General features: G+C 39.7%; 1 pseudogene; it reads left to right on the top strand.

Moving 5' to 3' along the window:
• The first annotated feature begins 487 nt into the window (after nt 1-487).
• Nucleotides 488-12,743, top strand: part of LOC118850846 — a 44,016-nt pseudogene continuing 31,760 nt past the window's right edge.

Below are 12,743 nucleotides of genomic sequence, written 5' to 3'. Positions count from 1 at the left end.
CTTCCTGACCAAAGGTGTAGAAGTTCTATACAGTCAGTAAAAACAAGACCTAGAAGGGACTGTGGCTCAGATCATGAGCTTCTTAAATTCAGGCCTAAATTGAAGAAAGTAGGGAACACCATCAAACCATATAGATCTGATCTAAATAACATAGAATGCCTGAAGAACTATAGACAGAGGTTTGCAATATTGTACAGGAGGCAGCAACAAAAAACTTTACAAAGAAGAGCAAGAAAGAAAATGGGCTTCTGATGAGGCTTTACAAGTAGCTGAGAAAAGAAAGAAAGGGAAAGTAAAAGAGAAAGGAAAAGACAAGATATCATATCACCTCAAGAAAATTAGAGACATCAAGGGAATGTTTCATGCAAAAATGGGCATGATGAAAGACAAAAATGGTAGGGACTTAACAGAAGTAGAAGAGATTAGGAAGATGTGGTGAGAAGAACTATACAAGAAAGATCTTAACATCATCAATAACCATGATGGAATGGTTACTGATGTAGAGCGAGATATTCTGGAGAATGAAGTGAAACGGGCCTTAGGAAGCATTACTAACAATAAGACCAGTGCAGGTGAAGGAATTGCAGTTGAGCTTTTTAAAATCCAAAAAGATGATATTGTTAAAGTGCTGCACTCAGTGTGCCAGCAAATTTGGAAAACAACAGTGGCCACTAGATTGGAAAAGATCAGTTTATGTCCCAATCCTAAAGAAGGGCAATGTCAAGAAATGTTAAGTTACTGAATAATTGCACTCATTTTACACTCTAGCAAGGTTATGCTTAATATTCTGCAAGCTAGGCTTCAGTAATATATGAACTGAGAATTACTAGAAATGGAGGCTTGTTTTCAAACAGGCAGAGGAACTAGAGGCCAAATTGTCAACATTCACCGGATTATTGAGAAAGCAAGAGAGTTCCAGAAAAAAAAAAACATTTACTTTTGCTTCATTGACTACAGTAAAGACTTCGTCTTGCAGAATCACAAAAAACAATGTGGTAAGTCCTCAAAGAGATGGACCAGATCATTTTACTTGTCTTCTGAGGAACCTATATGTGGGACAAGAAGCAGCAGTTGGAACTAAACATGGAACAACTGGTTTGTTTAAGATTGGGAAAAGGGTATGACAAGGCTGTATATTGTCACCTCATTTATTTAACTTTTATGTAAAGTACATCATGCAAAATGCCAGGCTGGATGAATCAAAAGCTGGAATTAAGGATGCTGGGAGAAATATCAACAATCTCAGATATGCAGACTATACCACTCTGATGGAAGAAAACAAAGAAGAATTAGGAAACATGTTGATGAGGGTGAAAGAAGAGAGTATAAAATCTGGCTTGAAGCTTAACATTAAAAAATTAATATCATGGTGACTGGTCCCATCACTTCCTGGCAAATAGAGGGAGAAAAAAATAGAAGCAATGTCAGGTTTTATATTCTTGAGCTCAAAGATCACTGCAGACAGTGACTGCTGCCATGAAATTAAAAATTGCTTGTTCCTTGGGAAGAAAGCTATGGCAAATCTGAACAGCATGCTCAAAAGCAGAGACATCACCTTGCTGACAAAGATCTGTATAGTTGAAGCTATGGTTTCTCCAGTAGTAATGTGTGGCTGTGAGAGTTGGACTGTGAGGAAAGCTGAGTGCCATAGAAGACTTTTGAGAGTCCCTTGGACAGCAAGATTGAATCAGTCAATATTTAAAGAAATTAATTCAGACTCTCCATTGGAAGGATAAATATTGAAGCTGAAGCTTAAATACTTTGGCCACATAATGAGAATACAGGGCCCATTGGAAAATACCTTGATGTCATGAAAGATTGAAGGCAAAAAGAGAAAGAACAGCAGAGAATGAGCAATTAACATGAGCTTGGTCAGACTTCAGAAGACAGTGGAGGATGGAAGGGCCTGGGGTCCTATGGTCCATGGAGTCACAAAGAGTTAGACATGACTAAGCGACTTAACAACAACAAAAACCTACCTCAAGCTGTCATCTAATATGTTTTATTGAACTTCCTGTCTTTCATATTACTTCACTTTATATTACCCTTCTTTTTCTCAAACTATAAAAAGCTAACTACAGTTGATGTCTCCATTTCCTCTCTTCTCACACCCTTTTCAAATCTTTGCAGTCTAGTTTTTGACCTTATCATTCAACTACAACTTTTCTCTCCAAAGTTACCAATGATCTCTTAACTGCCAAATCCAACAGCCTTTTCTCGGTACTTCTTCTTAATCTCTGCAGCATTCAAAACTGCTGACCACTCTTTCCTCTTAGATACTCTCTCTTCTTTGGATTTTCATGATTGTGCTCTCTTTTGGTTCTCTTCCTACATGTCTGAATGCTTCTTCTCAGTCTTCTTTGATAGATCGTCATCTATATCAGGGCTATCCTAAATGCAGCCTGCAGTGCTATTTATGCAGCCTGCCTACAAACATAGAAATTTATATAAAAGCTTTAGTAAATGAAGCCGAGCTACCACAGAGCTCTCACTAAAATAGCAAATCAAAATATACTGTCTATTGTTTCAATAAAAACCTAAAGCTGGACAGCCCTGATCTACATCATGCCCTTTAACTGTGGGTGTACCCAAGGTCTTTGCTCTGTGTTCTTTCCCTTCATTCTCTGTATTCTCTCATTTGGTGACCCTACAGCATTATAACATTATCGTCTCTATGAAGATCATTCCCACATCCACATATCCATTCCTAGTTTCTTCCCTACGCCCCCTTCCTGTATCACTAACTGCTTGTTGAACACATATTTCCATAGGCATCCCAAATATGATATGTCCAAAACTGGACTCATTATCTTTCTTCCCAGACTCACTCATCTTCTGAATGTCCTTCTTTCAGCTGAGAGCATCACCAACCAGTGAATCACCTGGGTTTGCAACTTGGTGTTATTCTTGACTCCTCACTCTCACTCATTCCACATATACACTCTGTGACCAAAACTTGTTATTTCCACCTCCACAACCTCACTCCCTCTTTTCCCCTTTTCTACACCCACACAATCACCAGCTTACCTCAGACTCTCATCACCTCTTGGCTGTTCTCTAACTGGGGTCCCTGTTGCAGGTTTCTCTCTACTCCAAACCATCCTCTACACATATGCCAAAGTGATTTTTCTGAAAGTGTGGACCTGGCCTTGTCATTCTCCTACTCAGTAAATTCCACGGATCCCCATCGCCTCTAAAAGCAAATATAAATATAAATTGCTCTAGCATTTAAAACCCTAATAAAGTGGCTACCAGATTTATTCTCTGGTTATTACCTGCCTAACTCTAAGTTATTACTCCCTTTTACAGACTATGCAATCCAGTCCATCTGGCCATCCTGCAAACCCTGGTACTCATCTCCCCATTTGCTATCTCTGAGCCTTTGGACTACTCCTCCCCCCTCCTCCTCCCCACTTTCACCTCGTTGGAATGCCTAGTTTGCTCAAAACTCAGCTAAAATGCCAATTTCTGTGTGATTTTTTTTCTTAAACTTGCCAAACACTAGTGCTCTTCCTCCCCAATCCCTCCCATTCACCTACGTCATAGACCATTAGTGTGTCCTCTTTGTCTTTCTCAAGAAAATGTAATCTCCTTAGGGGCATGTAATCATTTTTGTCTTTGTATACCCAATGCCTAGCAGAGTGTCTGGTACTGATTTTTTTTGACTGCTAAGAGTTTTCTTGGAGTGAGAGTTGAGAGTCATTGGGAAGTGAACTAATATAAAAGACAGAAAGTTCAAGAAAACATCTCAAAAACTGTTAATCATCCCTAATGTTAGCTTGTTTGTATTCCATGAGTCTCTCATATACATGGCAGTTTTAGAACTATTTTTTTAAACCATATGTAAAGAGTAGAAGTGTTTAATAGGTTAATGTCAACCTGGAGGCAGGTCTTTGATGGTAAATCAATTTTACAATTGTACATTCCAGTAGAACATAAGCTTCCCCTTAGAGGGACTGTTTTACCTTTGTTTTTGTATTCCTGGTGGATCATGCAGTGGCTTGCACACAGCAAGTGCTTAATAAATGCATGTTGAATTGAATTGAGTTGTGGGGTTATGCCCTTGGCCCTATTCTACTCAACATTTTTTATGAATGGTTTCTATAAAAGCACAGATGGCATGATTGGCAGATGATACTCAGGCAACAGAAAAGCAAATTAAAAATTCAATCACCAGACACTGCAAAAGTTCTTTGGGACACAGAATCCTGCTCCCTCCCAATACAACCAGAACTATAAGCTCTAAAGTGACCCTCAGGGCACCAAGTCTGGGTTACTGTAGATAAGCAGAAATGATTGAATCACTTTTGATAAGAAGGTTCACCCCCTTGACTCAGCAATTGTCAGAAGCGACAGCTTTTCAACAATGGCAGCACTTTAGTCGGTGGTATGCTGTGCCTGCCAGGCAAGATGAGTCAGGACCATGGTCAGCAATATGACTGGAAGAATAGCTACGGCCAAGACTTGAACTAGGGAGATGTCTATGAGTGAAACATCCCCGCCCTCCTCTATTCTTTCATTTGCTCTTCAGTCCCATCATATCCACACCAAAACATACATTATGACTTATGACACCACTCTACACCGATTATATGCCAGGGACTTGAATCATGAAGGCTCCCTGGCCTACTGCCTCTATTATTTTGCTTGAGATTCATTTCTTAAACCTCTCTTCCAATGGACTTTCTTTGTCCTAAACTTGGATTTCTGCATTTCTAGCTGTCTTGTACATCCCAAAGTGTTCAAGAAGATAACTAACTACTCTGTACTGATGTTCTAATGGAAGAGGCCTAGAAAAGAATCCTCCCTCCTCTATTAAGGCTCTCCCTTTATCCCAAGAAAGTATGTATTTTGAAGCTAAGATTAAGGAGAGAAGGAGGAATTTTAATAGTAGTAACTCAAAATTTGCCAGATGGGAGGGAAGAGAGGCATTGTGGTAGGCCAGTAAAAGGCATGTGTTTCGATAGATGGGCCTTACTGGGCTTCTTAAATCACACCTCATCTTTGGAGAGTCTCACAAATATGGGATATCCCAAAAGTTCTAGTGTACTTTTAAAACTTAAGACTTTGGGGACATGTGTATATGTCCCAACTGTATCAGGCATATATCATTATTACTAATAGAGCTCCCTTTACAGGGAGTCCTTTACAGAAATATTTTACTACTTTAAAAAGGAGGGTTGGCAAATTTGTGAGTCAATTCATATTGATACTATCTTAAATCCTGTAAAACCTCTACCTAATTAGTCATAATAATAAGCCCTTGTAAACATTTTAGTTTTGGCAAACCACATCTCTCAAGTCTCTTTAATTCTTTTGAATAAAGCTACACAATCGCCATTGCTGTTATTTATAACTAAAGTAGTTTAGTGAAGGAAAAATATTCTGGAAGAGCAAAATGTATAGGTGTTCATTCATGTGTACATGTGTGTGTGTGTGTGTGTGTGTGTGTGTGTGTGTGTGTGTGTGTGTTTTGGATGGGATTGGAGGGTGATGAGATATATACAAAGGGAGAAAACATACATGGAAGTAATAAAAATTGGAAATAAATCCCACTCTTCCTCTAAAATGTGATGTCTTTCCTTCCTTGTTAAAACTTCCCAATATTTCCCCTTCGTTTACACACACACACACACACACACCTTCCTGCCATCACTTGTCTTCCCCTGTAGTCAAACTATACCTTCGCCATGTAGATCATATTTCAAGGTAGATCCAGATTATTTTTGAGGTGAGTGAAATAAGGAAAGATTTCACTACCAGTCTACCCTCAACATCAGTAGAAATTCTTCCCAGGACCCACCAGAACTTTATTTTATTGTGATTCTTCCTTGAGGGAATGATATAGGGGGAGACAAAAGAGCAAGGCCTAGATTTCAGTGACGGTACCGCCACTAAACAGCTGTGCATACTTGAGAAAGTTATAACTTGTTGGGCTTCAGTTTCCTCAACTCTAAAATGAAGGGATTAAACCAGATGCTCTCCAAAATAACTTTCTCACTCCTTTAATCTTTTCTATTATATATGATATATCACAAAGAAAGTATTTACGTAACCAAGTGAAAAATACCCTGAAAACTAATGCCATGATAATTTGGGTTGCTGCTCCCCTCCACCCTCCCAGTATATCTTCATGGTGCTATGGAAAGAGCCCTGGATTTGGAGTCTGAGGACCTGGGTTCAAGTCCTTGCTCTGTCACTTATTATCTGTCACACAGGGTAAGTCACTACACCTCTTGAGATAGTCTCAGTTTTCTCAATTATTAGATGAAGGGGTTGGACTAGATCAGTGGTTTTAAACCTTTTAATACCATGGCAATCTGGGGAAGCCTCTGGGCCCCTTCTCGGGATAATATTTTTAAATATTCATCAGATGGACCACCTCACTAAGCTTTCTCTTTGAAATAGCATAAATGAAATGACAAATTTCAACCAGAGGTTACTAAAGATAATAATAATGATAATAATAAACAACATGTAATTTTTTCACCCAAGTTCACAGAGCTTCTGAAAGCTATCCATGAATACCTTGGTGGTCCATGGTCCTGAGGTTAAGAACTTCTGGGCTAGATGCATCTTGAAAGTCCCTTCAAGTTCTAAAGCTATGATCCTATGATCTTTCTGGGGGCTTAAAGCAGGAGCTTCAAGGGACATATCAGTCTTTCAGAGTAAATTTTATATATCTTAAATTAGAAAACACTGGGGTTTTTCCTAAGCCCTGCTAAAAATCCGCATATAACCTGTCACTTTTGTCCCAGGTGGCACTACATATGCTAATTCACATAGAAGAACTTTTGACATTAACCGAATTGTTAGTCTCAGAATATTACTTGAGCTGGAAGATCCATAAGTTGCAGTCCCTATTAATGTCATTAAATCAGGTTTTCCTGATGTTAGGGAGAAGTGAAGTTGGAATCTTTCTTCACTCCCCCATAACAGATGTATTTACAATCAACAATTGCCCTTGTCTCACTTCATTAACATTTCTATTTCTTGTCCAATAGCAATCATGGTGAAGAAAAACACTGGTATCTACTCTGGGGCCCTGAAGGGAATCTTAAGCTCTGGACAAGATAGAAATAAATAACAACTGTGAAAGTAGGAGGGATCATATGCTACTGCCTCCAAATCACTCAAAAGATAGCTTTTCAACCTTCAATAGTCTTATGTTGCAGCAAATCATTTTATGTATGAGCAAATGGCTGACTGAGAACCCAAAATGAATACTCCCTTACCATACAGTTCCATTTCTTTCCATGAGTTCTACCATTGTACTCAAGACAATTAAAAGGAAACATTCTGCTAGTTTCCTTGAGCCCATTTACATTCAGTCTGGGCCACATAATAACACTGCTCTTTCTTAATTATCAAAAATTGATCTCATCAATCCATATATTCCTCATTCTTCTAGCAGTTGCCAAACTCATATATGACAGCTTTGCCCATCATGAACATATGACTCCTCATTGGCCATCACCAATTCCACCAGGATATCACATGCCATCACATCAACATCTGATTTGACAGTTTTCATGACTACCTCTTCATCATCTGCATCACTATGGACCATTTTACTAAGATTCCCCTTTGAAATGGTATTGATCGAAACTTGCTAATGAGCATATGAGCCTCTTTCTCTACAGGTCCCTTGTTGGGTCCACAGTGTCCATGGTCAAGACTTGAGCAACTGGGAAAGTGATGATCACATCAATCTTCCTTTGTTTTCCCACTTACCAAAAAGAATTTAGTAAGCACCTACTATATGTGAGGCACTATACTAAGTATTTTACAAATATTGTGAAAATCAAATGAAACAACACCCTGAGAGTTAGGTGCTATCATTATCTCTATTTTACAGTTGAGGAAACTGAAGCAGAAAGAGGTAAAGTACCTTGCCCAAGGTAAAGTAAGAATCTGAAGCCAAATTTGAATGCAGGTCTTCCTGATTCCAGGATCTGTTCTCTAACTGTGCCACCCAAATGCTTTTATATGCAAGGCATTGTACTAGGCACCGAGGACACAAAAGCAAGGAAGCAAGAAAGCCTCTGCCCTCAAAGAACTTATATTCTAATAGAGAAAGACATCACATAAAGAGGAACTAGAGACAGAAAATTATTGGAGGAGGAAGATAAGTGTATCCTTATGATGGCATAGTTTAGAAACAGCTGGCAAGAGGCAAGGTGCTCTGGTCCTAGGAACAATAAGGTAAAAGCTCATCTGTTTGAGCCTGGGTCTTAGGGGCAGAGTCTGGGTTCTGATGGAAGGAAGCAGAGGACCAGAGTACAGCTGGTGTGGTTTGGAAATGGCCAATTATCCTCATTTACAGAATTGAGTGATATTATTTGTTCTGAAGTAGCTAATTGGGAATCATAAATGGAATCTATTTAATTCACGATCCGTGTGCCATTGTTACAATGGAATAGCAGGGGCATATCTCTAAATGAAAACTGAGAGGAAATGAAAGGCAGAATCTAGATTCTAGATAGGAGCTTTAACTTGAAAGTGCCAAAAAAGAATGGTGAGAGTGGAAAATTTGAGATTTCTCTGCCAAATCTCAGCTGTTACTGAAGTCTCAGTAGTGAGATCCTCCAGACGATCTGACTCATGGATGATACATCCATGATTTCCACCTTCACCTCCTGCTAGCCCCTCTTGTCTTGCTTCTGCTCCTAGCCTAGTCTCTTCTTCAGACCTTGCTTCTTCCCTAAGCCCATTCAAGTCAAGTCAAGTCAAGACAAAAAGCACTTATTATGTCCTATATGCAGGACACTGTGCTAAGTGCTAGGGACACAAAGCAAGGCAAAATAGTACCTGCCTTTAAGGAGCACTCAATAAGAGGGGAGACAATATGCAAACAGTTATGCACAAGAGAGATGTAAGTAGACTGTACCATATTCCCAACAATGAATTGAAGGCAAGAAACCATATATAAAAGATACTTCTAGGAAAATGTGACTTTTTCAATATAGTTGCAAACAATTTTTTTTAAAAACTATGTACAAATAAGATAAATGCAGGACAAATTGGAGAGAATCTCAAAGGGAAGTCACTAGAAGCATTAAGGGGGGTCAGAAAAGACTTCTTACAGAAACTGAGATTTAAGGGAAGCCAGGGAAGTCAGAAGGTAGAGAGAATGAGGACTGTTGTCTTTGTATTTGAAGAGGATCAAAATGACATCACTATGTTGGGATCAATGTATAGTGCTGATGCTCTTTGAATGTCCCACTCATAGGTTCACATTAGAATGAATTCAGGCAACTCCATTTAAGTGAAATGCCCAGAGGCCTTCTTTATCATGTGTTTGTTGTTCTTTCTGGTACCTAAAAGACCCAAGAAACTATATAGGAAAAACAATAGCAGGCTGCTGAAACAAAGGCTGCTCCACACAGAAATCTGAGAGGGGCCAATGCATTCACCATCTATGGGACTTAGATATCTCATCAACCAGGGAGTGGGACTAAGGGACTTTTCTCATTTTAAAATTCCATGATGTCATAAACATGTGTCTCTCTTTCTGTGCATTCCAGTTCATTCCAAAGCTAAATATTAAAGATTTGGGGATCATCTGTGCCTCTGCTCCTTCATTTGTATGAGTAATCATATCTAGTTTTAAAATGCAATCAGAGTCAGCCAGTCAAACTCATGAACACTATCACTACCACTCTTTCTTTATGCTTAGCTCAACCCCATCCTAGCTTGGCCTTGATATTGAAAGGTTGAAATATGGAGGTGTGAGAGATGAAAAAGAAATAATGTTTCCAATTATATAATGAAAAGTATTTGGAAAATAGATGTTGAGAGATAGGCATACATTTTTCTGGGCAACTTTTCAAGAATGCATCTCATCTACTAAGTGATATGCATCCAATCCATCCATGATTGCAGCATACTGCTTAGATTTAATCAAACCATATAGATCTGATCTAAATAACAGAATAGAATGGAAGGTTCTAACACAGGCTGGGCACAAATAGTCTGTATGAACATTTGGAATGGAGATAACTGTAAATTTGTGCAGCTCATATTTCTTTTGAGCTACTGTAATTCTGCTTTATTCATAGAGCACAGTGCCTTCTTTGGTGGGAGCATGCCACCCTAGGTGGTCCTATGCCAGTGTCTCCCATGTCTCACAACCAATTCTAAAGTTCTTCAGAGAGATCTTGAGAGTGTCCTTCTTCTGATCTCCATGTGAGTGCTTGCCTTATATGAGACCCCTCCCCATGATTGTCACAGGACGACCTATTTAACTTTCCTTTATAAAGATGGACAATGGAGGCATCCTTGAACTCCTGGGGGATAACCTCCTCATGTATAATATATTATATGATATATGATATATATCATATAATATATAATCTATCAAGTTTTGCATGAACAGTGGACCCCCTGTCTCAAACCTCAGTTGGAATAAAATCAGCACAAAGTGTTTTACCACACAAAAGGAACCTAATGGCATTCAAAACCTCTTCTTCAGTTGGAAGTTTGGCTAGAGAGGAACTGACTTCAACCTGAGGTATACAGTCAGTACCCTCAACATTGGTTCATAACAGTCTGTTGAGGACACTAGGGAAGTGTTTAGTTTACCTCTCCAGGATCACATCCTTATCACTAATCAGTGTGGCTCCATCAATGCTAAGCAGTTGAGATGCACCATAGGTCTTTGGCTCATAAATAGCCTTCAGAGCATCATATAAGCACATTGGATTGTTACTATCAGCATAAAACTGAATTTCATCTGCCTTCTTACTGAGCCAAGAATCCTGCGTCTCTCTAAGCCTCACTTGCACTTTACTTTTGATGGAGTTAAATGCTACCTTCTTAGAGATGGACAAACTATCCTGTTGGTAAACCCTATGGAGTTCTCAGTTTTCATTTAGTAACTTCTGAATTTACCCATCATTTTCATCAGCCAATCCTGATATTTGTGAGTATTTTAGCCCAGATGAGTAAATGCAGTGCTGTACAACAAATCTCTGAAAGCTGCCTATTCCTTTTTTGCTCCACTGTTGCCAATTATATGTTGGCTCAGCTTTCCCTCCAAGTTAGCAACAAATTGTTTGCACACTGAGAAGCACTCTAATCTGCTGACAATAAGTCTTCTGGTAGTTGTCTTGCCTTGGGGCCACTGCTTTTGTTAAATGAAAATGCTTAGGATAAGGATATGATCAGGATAAGTCTATGATCAGTCCAGCACTATCACTGTCATATCCTGCCTGTTTCTTCTCCTTACAATAACAGTCTATTAAATGCCAATGTTTACTGTGAGGGTGCATCCCTGAAATTGCATTATGTTTTGGTAAACAGAAGACAGTATTAGTGATAAGGTCATGAGATACACATATCTACAGTAGTAAGTGACCTTTGCTATGTTTCTAACTCCATTCCTCCCAAGGACTTCTTATCATGACTGATGGGCTGTGCTTCCTCTGTCACCAGAATTACAAATTTGTCCTCTCAGCACTTTGATGATGAGGGTTTCCAGGTCTTGATAACATTTTTCTTTGAGCTCAGAGTTCATCATGGTAGGAACATACACATTGATGATGGTGGCATGATGCTTTCCCGAAAGTGGCAATTGCATTATCATGAAGCTCTTGTTTGCTCTTGTTAGGAGGTCTGCAAGCCTGACTAGATCAGATTTGATTGTGAAACCTATATCAGCCTCACAGCACAGTGACCACTACAAAGAAATGTGTATCCTGCTCTGACATCAGTAAGCTGGCCTTCATTTGCTAGTCTTGTTTCACTCAGGGCTGCCAGCTGGACATGATACCTGGTGAGATTTTTCACAACAAGAACTGTTTATCTTTCAGGTCTACTGGATTCCATGTTATCTAGAAGTGTGCACACATTCCATGTACCAATGGTGAGTGGAATCATCTTTGCAAAAGTATTTGTACTTTTTTGGTGTTTCAACCACAGGGCAGGATCCCTGTCTGCTTCAGTAAGTAGGCCATGGTTAGATTAGGTGAATCAAACAATTTTTAGGGTACCCTTTCCAGCCTCCTCCTCAGGTCAGTAGGTGAGCAGTACAATCCTTTAAAAAGCCTGCTCAGACACTTAGGGGACTGCTAAATTCCACTGCTGCTTCAGTCCAGTGAGATGACCCTGGACTGTCTGTGTGTAGGTTATGACTACAACTCCCAGTGCATCTGCACCCACTGTTTCATCACTTGCCCATTGTGCAAAGTTGTTGGCCTCTCTTCCAAAGTCATCAGAGTACAGTGGTAAGACAAGAGTCAGAACTACTGGCAATGGTTCAGGATGCAGTAGATGACCTTTGTGTCTTTGATGTCTAATCAAGTTCTAAGAATTTCACAGCACATGTTTCTGCCACCTTCATGGCCCACTGAAACAAATTGTTCACATCTGCCTATTCCACTGGAGAAATGTTCACATGCTTGGGGTAGACACCTCCCTAACTATTTGATGGGTTTGAAGCCAATCGATTACCCTCAACCTCATTTAGCCCTTCTGCTGAAAGGGTTTAACCAGGGTATGGCTGCAGCACATGCTACAGCTTCTTGGAGCCACAGGTGAGAGTTGGGGGGCAGATGTACACCAAAGGTAGAAAGCAGCCCTGAAGTAAAAGGGCTTGGCAGCCCTCACACCAGAGATACTAGTCTTCCCTTAACATCCCATATAACCCAGGGACAATGAAGGTCAACCAGTCAGCATAGGCCAGGAGCAGTCAGGAGGCCAGTGTTGCTGAACCATAGAGTGCTCATAAGGTATGAAAAGAC

Source organism: Trichosurus vulpecula, chromosome 5, assembly GCF_011100635.1.
Source record: "Trichosurus vulpecula isolate mTriVul1 chromosome 5, mTriVul1.pri, whole genome shotgun sequence".
Classification (NCBI taxonomy): domain Eukaryota; kingdom Metazoa; phylum Chordata; class Mammalia; order Diprotodontia; family Phalangeridae; genus Trichosurus; species Trichosurus vulpecula.
The sequence above is the reverse complement of the archived record's forward strand: the minus strand, read 5'-3'. Positions and strand labels throughout refer to the sequence as shown.